The sequence below is a fragment of the Corvus cornix genome, chromosome 2, assembly GCF_000738735.6.
Source record: "Corvus cornix cornix isolate S_Up_H32 chromosome 2, ASM73873v5, whole genome shotgun sequence".
Classification (NCBI taxonomy): Eukaryota; Metazoa; Chordata; class Aves; order Passeriformes; family Corvidae; genus Corvus; species Corvus cornix.
The window spans coordinates 62,937,173-62,954,018 of NC_046333.1; the positions used below are offsets into that span (position 1 = coordinate 62,937,173).

The window sequence follows — 16,846 nt, forward strand, 5'->3', positions numbered from 1 at the left end:
ACCCAATACAGCAGGCACCAATGAGGAGCAGGATGATGTGACAACCATGGGGCCCAGCTGAACTTCTTTTTTCACAAAATTTTTCCTTGATGGAATATCAAGGCCATCAATATCAAATATGGCCTTTTGTGTTCAGCCTACATCTGTATTTCCCGACTGAAATGAAATATGACACCCCCCCCCATACACCCCCTACCCCGCAAAGTCCCCCTGCCAACAGTGCCTCATTTGCTTTAGGGGGAAAAATGATTTGCAGTCACTGACCCTGGTTTTTTGGTTACAGAATCTTTTATCAGTGTTCTAGACTGCCTGCTGAGGTAGCCCACATTAATAAACTAAAATGCAAATGGTGTGCTCATCTCTGCTGACCCCAACTTTGAAAACTGGTTTTTCTTTTTCTGCTTCTTATCTTTGACAAAAGAGAGATGGGGATAAGCTTAGAAGTCAGCAGGTACAGCTGCTGGCCTTTCAATGACCTGAATCCCACTTGTCATTACACAGACTTTCAGTACAGTGGATACTGGGAAGTGCTGATGCTGTAGGAAATGGTAGATGATGGATACCAGTTAGGCTAATTAGATAGTTCCATATTTCTGAACCAAATTCTTTCCCTCCTTTCCCTTAACTCTCTCTCCTTATGATTAATTACTCCTTTCCATCTTGCTGGTTTGTCTGAAAGCCAGCCTTGATGCTAAAGAATCCATGTACATCCATCAGGTTTCAGATAGAGGAAGGACACATCTCTGAAAACATCTTCCCTACCTGTGCTAGGAAGTTTTTTCCTGTGAGTTCTCTTCACAGTGCAAGACTGCATAAACCAATTCCTGAAGATACTGATGCTCACACCACCTCTCTTTTGCATGCTCATAACACTTCCCCGTCTTGTTCCCTCTGTCCTTCAGAGCCTTCACTAACTTTCCTGTAGTGTGCACACTGCTATTCTCAATAACCACAACATCCCCTCATTTCCCTGGCTCAAATCTCACCAAGGTTTACTAAAACCACAACTCACACACAGAGGACTTCCAAGCTTCTTTTCTACTCTGTCTTGCATTCTGACATTCTGCTATCTTCTCTCACTGCACTATTGAAATCACTCTCGTGACTTCTGCCTCCTTAAATGATGTTGTCTTTTTTTATATCTTCACCTATCCTGGCCTCTAACTTCTGTCATCTCTCTGCCAACTTTCTTTTTTCTCTCAACACTTTCTCTCCTTGGCCTTCACAACTCCATCTTTGCTTCTTCCTTTCGACAGCTGAGACTTCCTTTTCCATTTCCATTTGCCATGGAAATCTCAGCAGGCTTTCACTCTTCTGCCTTTCCTGGTGTATCAGTACCCAGTAGCACTGGCACCAGTGGCACGTGCATTTATCTTGGTCTCTCCATCCATCCAGTCCTACATTTTAGCCATCATGTCTTCCTGGGGAAGTGTCTTTGCCAATCCAACTTTCATACAGCTGCTGCTGAACTTCCAAGGACCCCCCTGAAGTGCTAATCCAATTCCTCTAGTCTCTTTATAAGCATTGTTCTTCTTTTGTCCTACCCTGTTGTTTGAATTAATAAAAGTCAGTCCTACCTCAAGGCAGACAGACCATGCCAAAGCTTTGCAATCTTTTCTCTCAAACTCACAGCATTCTTGTATGTTCCCTGCCTTTTCTTCCCCCCTCTATCCTTATGGGAGACATCCTTAATAGCCCTTCATCTATATCACAAACAAAAGTTGGTACACTTATTCTTACCCATTTTTCTCCTTGATTTAAGTCCCTTCCCTGACTGTCTCTTTTACCATCATTCAGCTTTTAATTTTCTTCCTCCTTCACAGTCACACCCACTTCTGACCATTTTTACTTCTTATCATGCCTTGTCTGTCCTCTTCTGCTTTATCTGTGATATAAACACTAATCCTTGAAAAATCTGTTGCCACTCCTTTTTAAATACTTATTTTCATTCCACTTGAATAGCTATAATACAAATATGAAATTTGGGCAATCTATCTTCCCTCTCCACCCTGTCTCTTTCAGGTAAACTTGAAGAAACTAGCTAGGAAACTGAATTTTTTTTAGCAGTCTAAAAGAAAGAAAAAAATGCCCAATATTGATTAAAGAACAATTTGATAAAACTGATAGAAGTGGTTTTAGTGGTTGTTGATTTTTTACTTCGCCCCACTGAGGGATTAAAATGTCCCATGAACAAATAAATGTAAATTGATGAAAGTCAAGCAATCACAAATATATGAAAGAATCTATTAACTGCCTGGAGTGCACTGACTCAAACATTAAAATATTTTAAAGGATAACATGGGGGATAGAAATTGTGGTTTCACTGCACTGAGAAAGGAAGAAAATTAATGAGATGAATTTACAAGGCTAACAGCTTTTTTGCCCAGTCCAGCAATTCCATGGTCTGCTTGAATTTCTGCTTAGTGCTTTCTAATTTAGGGCTTCATCCTCTGCACAGTGCTTAGTTCTGGTAATGCCCATAGACTCATGGAATAGTTTGGGTTAGAAGGGAACTAAACAAAGTAATTTTGCAAGTTGGGAGCCCCAGATCCTTATACTCTGTAGATGCAGCTCTGGCACCACTATTATAAACCATAAGAATGCTCATATTTTTGGGGTATAACCAGTCCTGTAAAAACTCTACTGACAGTTCTGCCCAATACTAAAAGCGATGAGTAAGGCTAAACACAAACTTGGATATACTTGAAGATGAGTTCCTTCTCCTTCAAATTTTTAAATCAATATCACACCTGAATCCTGACAGAACAAGTGAGCTGTAAAATGTATCCATACAGAACACATCTGTAACAAACATCACCCGGGGCTCTGCGCTTTGTGCCAGTGGAGCACAAAGTCTGAATGATGGCAGACTGGAGATAACCGAGGAAAGGGAAGCAGTGGAGAAGGCTGGAGTTACAGGAGTATAATTGTGCAGTTACTTTAGTCATGCATGGAGCTAGATCCCGGAATGGTTTGGGTTGGAAAAAACCTTAAATATTGAGTTGCAACTCCACTCCATGGGCAGGGACACCTTCTTGTAGACCAAGTTTTTCATCAGTTCAGGCAGGCTTCCTGGCATTTTTTGCTGACTTCCTCTTTCTTGAGATGGGTCACTCCTGAGGTTGAAGGAGGTGATCCTTGGATATTAACCAGCTTTCTTGGGCCCCTCTTCCCTCCAGAGATTTATCCCGTGATACTCTGCCAAGCAGATCCCTGAAAAGGCCCAAGTCTGCTCTCCCAAATTCCAGGGTAGTGAGCTTCCTTGTGCTCCCTCCATGCTTCCCTAGGGATCTTGAACTCCACCATTCAATGGTCACTGCAGCCCTGGCTGCCCTTGAGCTTCACATTCCACATCAGACCCTCCTTGTTGATGAGAACAAGGTCCAGCGCAGCACCTCTCCTTGGTGGCTCCTCTATTACTTGGAGAAGGAAGTTGCATATGGAAAATCACAGGATTCCTGAAACAGAAGTTAGGCCGGTGAAGGTTTTTCTAAAACTGATCAGCAAAATTTCCATTACCTAGGGGATTTTTCTCATCCTATTTTTACGTGGAGAGCTATGTATTGCTGCAACTACATCAATATAATTAAAGCACAATAAATTAATTCCCTATGAGGGAGTCTGATAAGCTGTATAAAAGGGACTTACACTAGTCCATGCTATATCACTGTAACACGATATATAATATACACATTTCTGTAGATATGAAATGCTCTACTTGGTGCTTGGAGATAAAACAGGGAAATCAAACACCAGCTCAGCGGGGGCTGATCGCATTCCAATGCCTGCAGGGAGAGGAAAGCTGTGCTCCCTGGATAGGGGGGCTCCCACCAGTGCAGAGAGATTCCCCTGTACCAGCGGGCTTGGGGAGGCCCCAGCTTTGGGAAGGGAAGTCCCAGCCCAGGGAAAGTGGGGTGGGAGGCAGGGGGATCCCTGCTTTCAGACACTTCCCAGGCTGGATCCCAGGAAAAAACAATCTCACCAAGCATCAGTGGAGACACCAAAAAAGCCTGGAGGGTGTGCGGGGCACTGCGTGAAGGTAAGGGAGGTCTTGGAGAGGCTTGGTGAGAGAACAGTGGCTGGTGGCATAGAGAAGTCTAAAAGGAAAAGTTCCCTGTAACTCTCCTGGACAGCTGTGAGGGGGTGCCCAGGGAACCAAGGCATGCCCTGGCAGCAATACAGCTATTTTGGTCATTAAATCTCAGCCTCCCCCTCCCCATGACATAGGCCAAGACAAAATGACTCAGGCTCTCTCTACAGTAGATCTCGAAGCAAAACATAATCTCATTAGTACAATAACCTAAGTTACTCATCCACACTTTCTGCAGCCTCCTTCCAGACCTCCTACTCTCCCTGGTGTGCCATTTATTTGGTCCAAAAACGCTTTACTCTAAATTAGCACTGCTGTCACAGCTATTAAAGAGAGTTCATCTCCACAGAGTTTTTATTCCTGGATTAAAAATTGCTGCAAGTCAGCCTTTCTCCCCTTGAGAGCAAGGGGAAAGTTTTCAGCTCATGCCATGCAAAAACAACTTTCTGATTTCTCACTTGGCACGTGCCATGATAGAAAAATGTAGTTACTTGAACTGTACGGGGAAGGCCTGGGAAGACTCTAAAGCTCTGCTCTGCACTGAGTCATATGTATTAATTACTTAATGAACATATATCATAAGCAAGTGATCTCAGGCAGTTAAGTCTGAACTCAGGACAGGCCTCTGAAGCCCACTCTATTTTTATCATGTTCATACTTTCTGATAACAATTCTAGCACAACTGTTAAAAAAAAGTTTAAAAAAACCCAAACCACAGGAAAAAAAAAGAAAGAAAGAAAGAAAAGAAACAGATGATGTGGCAGGAGACAATGTAAACCTCTTTGACCAGGTATGACTGAGCAAACATCAACAGACTATAGCAAGTTACTGCAAAAATTGTATGAGGCAAACCCCATCCCCTTCGCTACTGCTCTGGGCGAAGTGTTGCTTTTAGCAGGATCCCCTCGGCTGAGCCTAAGACTCACATAGCCACATTATTGGGATGCAGGCCTTGCCCAGTGGGTGTATTTTACCCTTTAATGACACATTTGAGGTGTTTTGTTTAGAAAGCAAATCTGAGCTGCTAGGCTGTGAAGTGCCTATACATTAGGTTTGACTCCTTGGCAGTTCAGCTGATGAGTGGAGCTAATTCTTTAGCCACACTATGTGTGCAACACAAGCTTTATTTTAGCCTCAGAACACATAAAGGCAAGTGTTGCAAAATCAGCAAGCCTTAAAATGTGACTCCTCTGTTCCTCCACCAGACATACCTGACTAAATTAAACCAACAATGCAGTGGGAACAAAAGACTATTTTTCATCCTCTGTTTTGGCCAAGATACCTTGGAGTACTAATCCATATAATGTACAAAGAGCCTGTAAAAACTTCCTTCTAAAATTATAACAACAGAAGAAATCAGGTCAGTTACTAAAGAGTAGGTTGGGTATAATCAAGCTATAACACCCCTGGGACAAAAAAGGTAGTGCTTTTTGAATTTGCATTTTGTCAACTTACACAGCTTATTGCGGTGGGAGGAATTCGAGGCAAATAACACTAAGACAGGATTTGCCAAAACGTTGGAAAACTGTTTGATCATTAATCGCATTTGCTAAGACCGTGATTAGGGTAATTGCTCTGTATTTCTTTTCACAAACCCCTTGTCCATGGGGGGATCAGGAAGGACTATCCCCTACCCCATGAAGTGCAGCGCAGCTCAGTTTGCCTCTTTGTGCCTTTTTTTTTCCCCTGAAGAGCCAAATACTTGCCCCTGAGAAGGTAAAATACTGATGGCTGTGTACTGAGTAGCCTAGTGGTAGGATCTACTAAAGTAGTATCTGTTTCATTGTAGTGGTATCTCATTTGCTTTCTAGGTGTTGAGTTATTCTTTGGAGTGAATTTTCTAAGTGGTTACTTAGCAGTGGGAACATAGAGCTGGGTTTTGAATGGACTTCCATAAAACTTTCTGAAATGCTATCTAGTATTTGAAAACACTTCTTCAGTGTGGCTGGTGGCGACAATAGTGTACAAAGTCTCAAAGTTGTGTCAGTGGCTGTGCAGAGTATTAATGCTGCCCTCAGTTTGGCTCTAGCTTCCTTTTTTTTTTTACTACACAACTGCAGAAAAAGGTTCTTGTCTGAATATGAAGCAATATTTGAACACTCTGTTTTAATTACTAGCACATGTATTTCTGTGACACACATCCCTGTGGAATCTAGGCATTGCCACTTTAATTTAGAAACACTGATATCATTATAATGAGCATAATACAGACCTTAGACTACGTGAGACAGAAAGAAGAGCACAACTCCTGTTCTCTCTCCCTGCAGATTAAAAACTCCCTTGGATACTACAGCATTCTTTTGTACTGTGACTGTTGAAGTTTTCTTGTGGTTTGTTTTTTTCCAGGCTTATTATTTCAACAAGTAAGTATAAAATGTATTCAGTTCTAAAGAAAACAAAATAATCCTGTTCTTCCTGTCAGTACTACAGGCTCATCCCTATGCTTCAGAAATCCATTGGATTCTTTCCCTCTCAGATCACTAGCTACTAGGCTTCAGTAGGATAAGTTTATGCCTTGTTTACATTGCACAGCAATGCTGTCTTCAGGTTCTGCTCTCAGTGTGCATGCACAAAATGTAATTGCACCCAGCTCCGTTGCTCTCTCTCTCTGTTATGTTATTTCTGAAGAGCCAAGAGGATTAAAAAAAAGCAGCAAACATTTGATGTGGTTATTAAACCCAGTTCATCTGACTTTAAGTAAACAAAGTAATAAATCTATTAAGAAATAAGATGCAGCTTTTGCAGTTACTTTCCAGGAGACCCATGCCTTAAGGAAGAAAGAGAAATTGAGGAGTTTTATGCTGGAGGCATTCCCGAGAAAGGTAAGGAGGTATGCAAATAGAAATCTAATCTGGCTCTGACGTATGTGCTTGGGCAGAAAGCTATTGTTAGACAAACTTGTTCCTGAGCAGTGCAGCTAACGAAGCCTTATTTCCTACAGATTTGAGTCCTTTGTCTCACATCTCTTTCTCTTCACCGCAATAATCCCAGCTCTCCTCATGCCTCCAATCACCGTGCCACTACCAAGAGACAACAAGCTGGGGCTGGTCTGGAACTGCAAATATACTCACTGTCGGCACGTGTGTGCTGCCTGGCCAGCTGGCTGCGACCAACACATGAGGCTGAGAGCCTTTTCTTCAGTCAGGGCAGTAACTTGACTCTGTCCCTTATCCTGCTGCCAGACTTCACAAAATGTTTAAAAAACATAATCATGTCCAACACTATCACTCTTTCAACTTTAGTCAAAACTTGATTTGCCAGAGGGTTACAAAAATTATTAGGTACAGGACAAACACTGATTGTGTAAGCTTTGTTTCCACCGGAAACTAGATTCAGAAGTTCAGCTGCTTTTCTCTTGTTAAAAAACAAAAAACCCCAACAGGGCTAATTAGAAAGTTTTCCCACAGTCATTTTCAGCTGCAATAGTTTGTGTAAGAAATGGTGACTGACCTGCTGTCTCACACTAATGGTTAATGTCTGATTCATTTTTTTTTAATAAAGAAATGTGTGAAAGCTTCTATTCTGCTGCTAGCACTGACACCTTTTATATGACTAAATATTTCCAGCCTACTGCACAATCATTATTGACCCTTTTCAAAGAAAAACATGCTGTCTCCTCTGTGGCCTGCTCTCGGTGCACCTCTCCATTCCCAGCTTCAGGAGAGCTCCATTGGACTGCATTCTCACACTGCCTGGACTTTAGACTACATTGGGTAATAAACATTGTCTGCTCCTAGTGTTCCCTCTGGCTTATTTGCTTGAATAGTGACCTTATGTTTTGGTTTTGTTATTTATTCCAGTTTCTTTAATACATACTCCCACTGGTCCATCACCAAGCTGCCAACTAAGAACCTGCTTTAAAGGACTTTATCTATTTCTCCTCAGGAAAACTAAAAAAGAAGTAAATAACACAGGACAGGCAAACTAAAAGCTTGCACCTTCCAAATCACTTAATTTCCTCTTCCCATTACACCTGAAAATCTCGATTATGGCAACTCTTTTATTGGTGGAGGAGGGCAGAATGATAGGCGGCCCTTGAGGAGCAGCAGACGAGTGTCATTTTGCGAGACGCAAAACACGGTGTTGCCAGCAGGAGCGGGGCTTCAGAACAAAGGGTGAGAACACAGAGGCTTGCAATGCAGTGTTGCAACATCCAAGAGCTGGATGGTGACCAGCAGTTAGAGTTGGTGAACGGAAAAGGAGCAGAGGTTATGTGTGTCGTCAAGACACAAGAAAAGGCTTCTATTTCATGTGTTCTCCTCAAAATGCCTGCAATTTCCCATCAGCCTTAGTTGGGCTGAGGCCAGCTGATGGAATTGCACCCCAGATCTCCAGCAAGAGGCTGCGCAGGACCAGGGCAGTGAGGAGCAGCAGAGGTCTTCCCCTTGGAGGTGCCCAGACTGAAGTGGGGCAAGGCACTAAGGCTGTGGTGAAATGAGGTGTCTGCAGTTTTGGGTAGAAAAAGGAACAGAATGTGCAAATCATAGAGGGAGATCAAGAAGACTGTAAAACAACCAAATTGCTTGTGAGCCTTGGATTCTGACACTCCAAGAAATGACTTTCATAGCAGTGTGGGAAAGTCCTTTTTTCAAATCAGGGCTGTGTGTTCAAAAGTAACTCTGTTTAAATACTAAGGCTGAACACAATGAATGTAAAACAGGGCAGATGTGTCCTTCTCTGCCTTCCCTGCATGCATGTATATATATATATATATATATATATATATATATATATATTTATACACACATGCATACACACACACACATTTCACACACATTTACCCTTTTTCACTTTTGGACTTCTGGGAGCAGGAGAGAGGATCTGTCAAGTTGTGGTGAGGCAGAGAGCACCCAGGCTAAAGACTCTCTTTGGGCTTGTTCAGCTGCTGAGAACCTAGCAGGAAGGGAGGATAATTGAACGACAAATTGTCTTTAGCTGTAATTAGATGTACATATATATAAAAAATATCTCTAAAGAAATTTAGAAGATCATTTCAAGATCAAAATAAGGTGTAGCACAATTCAGAATCTAGATATATGCCCTTTCAAACTCATGTTATACTGAGGGGAATAGCCCACTAGAGATGTCTTGAGTTTTATAGTAAATTATCTCAGATGCATTGGTAGAAGATCAGAAGACTAAAAAAAACCCCAAGCCTTTAAAAATCACATTTTTCGTACTCATTGAACACTAGGGCATGACGTGTTTTTTGATCTACTGAAGTTACTGTAAAAGAATGCTGACATAGTCCTGACATTTGAGCCAGTGGATATAATGTTGTATTACAGCTCTGGTAAAAGTTTCCAGATAGCGAAAAAATAAAAAGCTTTTCCCTCCAGTGTTTATATAAACCTACAACAGAGATAAGTTCCCTATGGAGTCCTGTCTTTGCTAACATAAGAACGACACAGTATAATGTGACTGTTGGTTCACATAAGTTTTCCAACCACATCTCTTCTTGCTGCTTCTACTGGACTCCAAATCCTGAATTCTCTGATGTTCAGGAATATATAATTTCCACGCTAAGTGTACTTCTGGCAAGTCTGTGCCCTTCACCTTAAATAATTCTTTCCTTTTTCTTTTGTTTACAATTAACATAGCACCTGTGAGAGCATTCCCAGTGTCATCTTGACTTCAGTTTTCATTTGTTAGGGTAAATGAATCATATTTCTGAACAGCCCAGTAGCCCTTCTTCAGAACACTTACAGTTTGAATTGGTCTTTCTTGAACAGCAGTGAACAGAACTCTTGTCTTGCCATCACGAGGTAACTTCTTAACAGCATTATCTTTGTGCCTTCTTCAAGTTAGATTATGTGGGGTCTGTAGTCAAGCTCTATTAGATCCATTGTGTTTCTTTTGCCTAGAAAGTCTGTTATACAGTTATTACCAAAGAAAGCTGCCACATTAGTCTGGCACAATCTACTCGTGATAAAGCTATACTTTTCGTGCAATTTTCCTTTTACATTTCCAAGTATTCTTTCCTTTGTATTATTTGAGCAGCTCCCTGAATGCGTGGAGGTAGCAATCCACAGTAAATTAAATTGGATGTACTAGGGAAAGAACTCAAAGAATCATAATTGTCATACAGATCAAATGGGGCTTCATAAGTCTGTCTAGCTGACTAACATTTATCACATACCAAAAAGAATGAAATCAAGATTCTGGCAACAGCCTGTGTCAGTCCACAGCATCACTGCAAGGAACAAAGTCTCTGTAATACAGAGCTATACTTAGTCATATTTATCAATCTCCATCACAAGTGCCAGTTACATATTTGATGATTACTTCCATCAATCTGAGCTCTGTGGTAGCAGAGACCACAAATAAAAAAAAAAAAAAAAAGCAACCCACATACAGGTCTCTTGGGACAAGGTTTAAATAGAGTGAATCTATTATGCTGGCTAGGTAGGGACTCATTACTGAATTCACCATCCTTTGTATTTGGAAATGCTAGAATCCATTCTGGGAGAAAAGCCCTTCAGCCCTTGGGATCCCAGCAAAAGAGTAGAGTCTCTTTTTATCATTTAATGGCTCTATTTCATCCCCACTGCAGAAAAGATTATGCCAAGGGCCATTGTTTCTTGTCCTCAGGCAGGCTGGGATCTCTTCTGAGAAGGCAGAAGTTTGAAGTGTACGCAGACCTGGTAGGAAGTGCTATGAAAAGCAGTCAGGAACTACCTCCCTGCTCCCAAAAGCTGGATTTTCCTGTATAATTATCCCAGGAGGAGCTGGAATTTGAGGGACTCATCTGAGTGTGGGACTGAGTGAGGCATAAAGGCTGGTGCTGCCCAGCTCTCCCAGCCCTATGTGGCGTGGAAAGCAAGGCAGTCTTTTCCCTGGCAGTGCAGGTATCTTTCCCAGTAACAGAATTGCTGTACTCTGTGTGTGATGATTTGATGCTGAGCTAATGCTTCCATATAACCTCTGAACATGGGAAATTCGCCACAGACCTGTTAAACAATCCTTGCCTCCTTAGCTGCTGTCCAAAATGGCCTCGTAACTTAGCAACTAACTTGCTCCTGCTATTGGTCCTAGGCCTTCTTTAATGTTACCATTTCTTGAGCTTTTCCCTTCCATTTTCTGTATATATTTCAAGTATTCCTCCCCCTGAGGCAGTGCTTCAAGAAGCAACTCACTTTTCTTAGTTTTGGCCTTTTATAGGCTATCTCTAATCTTTCTACAGAAATCTCACCAGCACGGCTATAGCTCATTCTGACTTAGACAATCACCACATCCCTTAGCCCAGCTGTTACTTCAGTAAGGGGTAACTAACAAGGAACAATCATCCTTTGGACATTAGCAATCAGGACCCAAACACAGTATGCTAAAGCAACATAGGTAAAAGATCTAAAAACCAGCCAACCTCCAGCACATGTTAAAGTTACGATTTTCACACCAAGTCTAATGCAGTTTATATAAACCTTCGCTTATTTGTAATAAAGTGCTTCATCCCAGGACAGCAGGAAAGTACACAAAATAATCCTCCATTTTAATAGAATCACAGAGTGGTTGGGTTGGAAGGTACCTTAAAGATCATCTGTTGCCAACACACCTGCCATGGATGGGGACGCCTTTCAGTAGACCAGGTTACTCAGAGCCCCATCCACCTGGCCTTGAGCACTTCCAGGGATGGGGCATCCACAGCTTTTCTGGGCAACCTGTTCCAGTGCCTCACCATCCTCACAGTAAAGAAATTTCTGGGTTAACACAGTGCTACCAGCAGTTACAGGAACAGGCAGCTACACTTGCTGCAAAGGCAGCTGTTAAACCACTGCCTGTCTCCATTGCTGGGTTTTGTCCAAGAGCAAAGAGGAGCTGCATGCCTTAATCTTCATTTATGGGCTGAAAAGACTGGCTTTGCTTATGTTTTCTTTCGCTGTTGCTACTGTCTTATCTATTTGGTATCTTAGATATTTATACAGTACACAGACTTCTAGCACCTTGCAATTTACCCCCACCCCACATTTGGATCTGTTTATATGTGATCCAGTGGCTTGTTTTATTCAAAGATATTTGAGTACCTCAGGGTCTTGTGGTTTTGCTGCATGTAGTGATGTACTAACAGTGTACAAAAATATTTAAATTGCTACTTGAAATACAATTTGTACAAAAACTTAAACAAGCATCAATCAGAAGGCTGATATGAAACCTCCATATAAATAAGCCTTTAACTTCAGTCAACAAGTAAAGGCTTGCAAGGGAGCCTTTGGTCATATTTCAATGCATTGAACACTGTTTTACTAAGAAATACATTAAATCCCTCATTAAGAACACACTGAAAAACACCCCCTGCCTCCTCCAAATCTCTATACAACCTGGCAGGAACAAGAAAGCTTGAGAACAGTGTTGAAACTACAAATGGCATATATAAAAAATCCAAAATAATTTATTAAATGACATATTGAAAATTTGAAGATAGAAACTGCAAAGGAAAATGAGGTAAGAGTGCCCAAGTACAGAGCCATGGATTTTTTTTCTTTTTTCCTGCTAGGCAACAGCAGCGAAAGAAAATACTTTTAAAAAATCTGGCCTTTAAGTAAATGGAGATGAGGTTTCTATTAAACATTTACGTTTCACAGTGAGCATATTTTTGCTTTGTTAGCTGATGACTACCACTGTTTATCAAACAGGATTACCTTCCTTAGACATTCCCAACCCCCCAGTTAGCTGCACCTTATGAATCACCAAATTTATAACTTGTCAGGCGTGGTCTGATACCTCAGGGCAAACTGGGACCCTGTTGCAAACAAGACATGTTAACTGCTTAAGCAGCTCACCAGACAATACATTGTTAAATGTGCTGAAGTCTTGAATGCATCCTTACTGTAGTAAAAAGAGAGTAATATCTTAGCATAGTTTTTTTTGAGACCTGTAGTTTGGGTATGACCAACCAGATTATTAAAAATGAAACAATTCACATAGAGGAGCATGCTGCAATGCAGAGACTGGAAGGTGGCTAGAAGGATTAAAGAAATAAATCATCTTGGTTTATTTTTAAACATGGTTCATTTTTAGAGGGTATAAAAAAACCTAACATCTCTGCAATAATTTTCCTATGGACTTTTGGAAGTGTGAGCTGTATTTTGCACTTCCCCCTCTCAACTTGCACACAATTTGAGCTTGTTCTTAAAAAGCTTCCCAGAGCTCAGTCCTTCTGAGTGGTGGCGCAATGTAACACACGAAACAAGGTAACCAACTACTTAAAAAAGCCCCACTGAACAAAAACGTAAAACATGCAAGATCCACACTAGGCATGCTCAGTCTCTTCGGAAAACCAGCAGAGGTCATTCTCTTTGAATAGGCTCACTCCTGTCACTTTATTTGGTCTCAAATGCTCAGTGAAGAGCTTGGTAGCTCAGACAAGAGGTGGTTAGGTCCTTGGCTTAGCTAGAGTTGAGGAACACAAGGCAACTCTGCATGTAAATCATGAGGCAATGGAATTGACTTCTTTGAAAGCCACCATATAAAAGATTTCTAAAATCTCCTGCCACTACCTGGTTGTGGTAAGTAGCCTTTAAAAAGAGCTTCAGAAGTGCCTTTGTATTTATTCATTTCTTGCATCACTGGGAGAACTTTGTAAGTGTATACAGCATAGTATACCTTTGCCACAAGAAAACTGATCCTGGATAAAGAGAAGAGAATGACTTGGAGTGACACAAATTACTCTGCACAAAATCACAGTCAAAAGTGACACATTTAATAGCTGCCTATTCATGAAATAACATGCATTGCCAACAGTCCTGCATAAGGGGACTACAGGATTTCTAACAACGGAGAAAGACCAAAGTATGCTGGAGATTAAAGTGTAAGCAGTATAAATGCTGAGTTTTCCCTTCATGCTGAGAAACCTGCCCCGCTCCCCTTCCCCACCCCTGCCAAGACAACTATTACTGTCTCTGTCGGTTCTGATGCAAACCCTGGAGCCCTGTATACAAGCTTGATTTGACCAAATTCAGTTGCTTGCTATAAATATGCCACTGTTATATTCATGTACCACACAGCTCTGTTTAAAGTTCTCACAGAACATGTGCCACTTCCCCGCAGGGAAAAAAAACAAACCACAATCAAAACAACATACCACCCTTCTTTTTTTCCCTCACTACATTTTTACTCATGCAACAAGAAGAGACTGTTCACGAGTAGTATTACTCATGACTCGAATCAAGCTGATATAACTTCAGAATACAATGGGGAGCCTAATGAACTTCTAAGAGTTTGACAGGGTGCGTATCGGATGTGGGGTATTTGAAATATTACACCACACTGACATGCCTCACTACGGGGATAAACATTGGCCCAAGGTTGATATTTGCTGCAATATTTTGTTACTCATTTCCAGTATTTTGTTTTCGATACCAGCTGGGCACCCTCCCAAGGAAACCAAAATCTTCTTCCTTGGAACAGGCAGATTTCAAAGGAACATTATGCAAACACTGTCTGTTTTCCTCTATGATCTTTATGTAGTTACAACACTGCATGCTGAGGATAAGGGACAACTGCTCTGACAGAGAACTTAAGTGTAAAATAAAGAATCAACACTACTGCTTTAAAATGTTTGGCAATGGGGTAAAAAATATGTTCTAAGCCAAAGGAAGCTTTCCTAACAAAGTCACAGCAGGCCATCTATCTCCACGGGTGTATGCATTTGTTTCTTATTAAAGCGAACCCCGAAACTCCAGGCACATATTTGATTGTAAATGAACTTTCTGTTTAGAGACTAAAGGAAATGTATTGTTTATACAGAAATCTTTATTCTAAAATTAAAAAAATAAACAACACCCAACAACAAAAACCTCAACAACAAAAAACCCTTTAAATTCTATGTCCATATAAATAAAGGAAAAACCATTAAAAAGAAAACATCGTCAAACTAATAAATAATTTTAAAATATATTAAACCATTAAAAAGTAATTTTATTTGTACTTACTCCTTGAAAAGAGAATTTAAATAGCAGTTTTGTTAAATAGTAAATTGTCCTGCAGAGTTTTGATAATTTTTAGAAATCATAATAAAGGTAGTTTACCTAATTCCTGAAAACTCAATGAGGAGATGCAAAACTAAGTCTTGTTCGCATCTTGCAGTAGTTCAAGAGAACTAGTTACAGGAATTTACCTAACTTTGCTGATTGAAAAAACCCAAAAAACCCAAACCACGTGAAAAACCTCACCAGCTTTCCTGCGCAGGAAAGGCCTGCAGATGGTAGCAAGAGTAAGACGAGAAAAGTCCACTAAAGCAGTATGACTCAAAACATCTTGAAGGTACTTTTAATAGCTGCTCGGAGCTAGGATTTCACCATTTTTGGAAAGGTCATTTAAGTGAACATTCACAACTAGGAGAAGTGTTATTCTAGTAAACGAAAACATTTGTGGTTAGTAAAATTGAAGCAGATTTCGTATCTACATTAAAAATATGTTTCCATTTGTCAGCTTGTGGTTTTAAGTACAACTCTACAACATTCTGGGAAATGAATGATGCAAGCAACACTTCCAATAGAGAAGGGACTAGACTGCATGGGATTTAATAGTAATAAAATATTTGAAGCAAACAATTTGTCTAATACATACCAGTGAAAGGGAGACTGCTCCCTTACAGATTTTTACTTGAAAACAAGAAGGAAAGCAAAATAGACAAACTCAGGATACTCCCACTAACGTATCACAAGTAAATACAATTTTGTAAGAACTCTGGATCTCAATTTGTTCTGCAAAACACAAAGAAGTTTTGGTGCAACTTAGGTTTTCCAGCAAATGGAATGATTCTCAATTTCCTTCTCTGGAAAAAAAATTCTTAAAGAATATCCCGTCTTTGCTATGTAAATGGGGAAATTCTCAGGAAAAACCCACAACTAGTGCTAGTATAGACAGACTCTTATTCTTACATGCTCACAATAAAAATGGACTTTTCTTGAAAGCAAGTTAGGGCTGGAGCTCAGCTTCAGCTTGCAAATTGACTTAAGGAGAGAGCCTGAGAGATCTAACATTTCTGGATTTTTTTTCTTTTATTCCTTTTTTATTTCTTTTTATGCCAGGCAAGAAATGGGCAGATACATGGGATTAGGTCAGTTGGTCAGAGCATGGTGCTAATACTGCCAAGGTTTTGGGTTTGATCCCCATCCAGACCATTCACCTAAGAGTTGGACTTGACGATCCTTGTGGGTCCCTTGCAACTGCAAATATTCTGTAATGAAAGCTGGAGAGGGACTTTTCACAAAGGCACATAGCGACAGGACAAAGGGTGATGGCTTTAAACTCAAAAAGGGTCAGTTTAGAGTTGGTATTAGTAAGAAGTTCTTTACTGTGAGGGTGGTGAGGCACCAGAACAGGTTGCCCAGAGAAGCTGTGGATGCCCCATCCCTGGCAGTGTTCAAGGCCAGGTTGGATGGGGCATGGAGTAACCTGGTCTAGTGAGAGGCGTCCCTGTCCACAGCGGGGGGTTGGAACTAGATGATTTTTATGGTCCCTTCCAACCCAAACCATTCTGTGATTCTATAACATATTCTCACCTGTACCAAAATGCTCATTCCTTGAGTTTAAATCTCTGTCAAATTTGTGTTTGGAAATATATGGAGGGATTTTCTTTATTTTTGGAATGCCAATAAATACTCATGGTATGTATGATGAGACAGTGTTAGAAAGACAGAGGAAATGAGAGATTTTGCGTCTGTGCACACAGACTCGGAGTAAAAAGCTTTTACACAACACTTGAAGACTTCATGGGCTAGGAGATAATAATTATGTTCTATTTATAGTGTATTT

General features: G+C 40.8%; 1 long non-coding RNA gene across 1 annotated transcript; it reads right to left on the reverse strand.

Moving 5' to 3' along the window:
• Nucleotides 1-218: 218 nt before the first annotated feature.
• On the reverse strand, nucleotides 219-15,314 carry LOC109145059. Its single transcript, XR_002046205.3, has 4 exons — nucleotides 15,259-15,314; nucleotides 9,797-9,959; nucleotides 8,872-8,983; nucleotides 219-3,458 (listed from the first exon to the last, which is right to left on the reverse strand). It is a non-coding gene; the product is annotated as an uncharacterized LOC109145059 (long non-coding RNA).
• Between the last annotated feature and the right edge of the window lie 1,532 nt (nucleotides 15,315-16,846).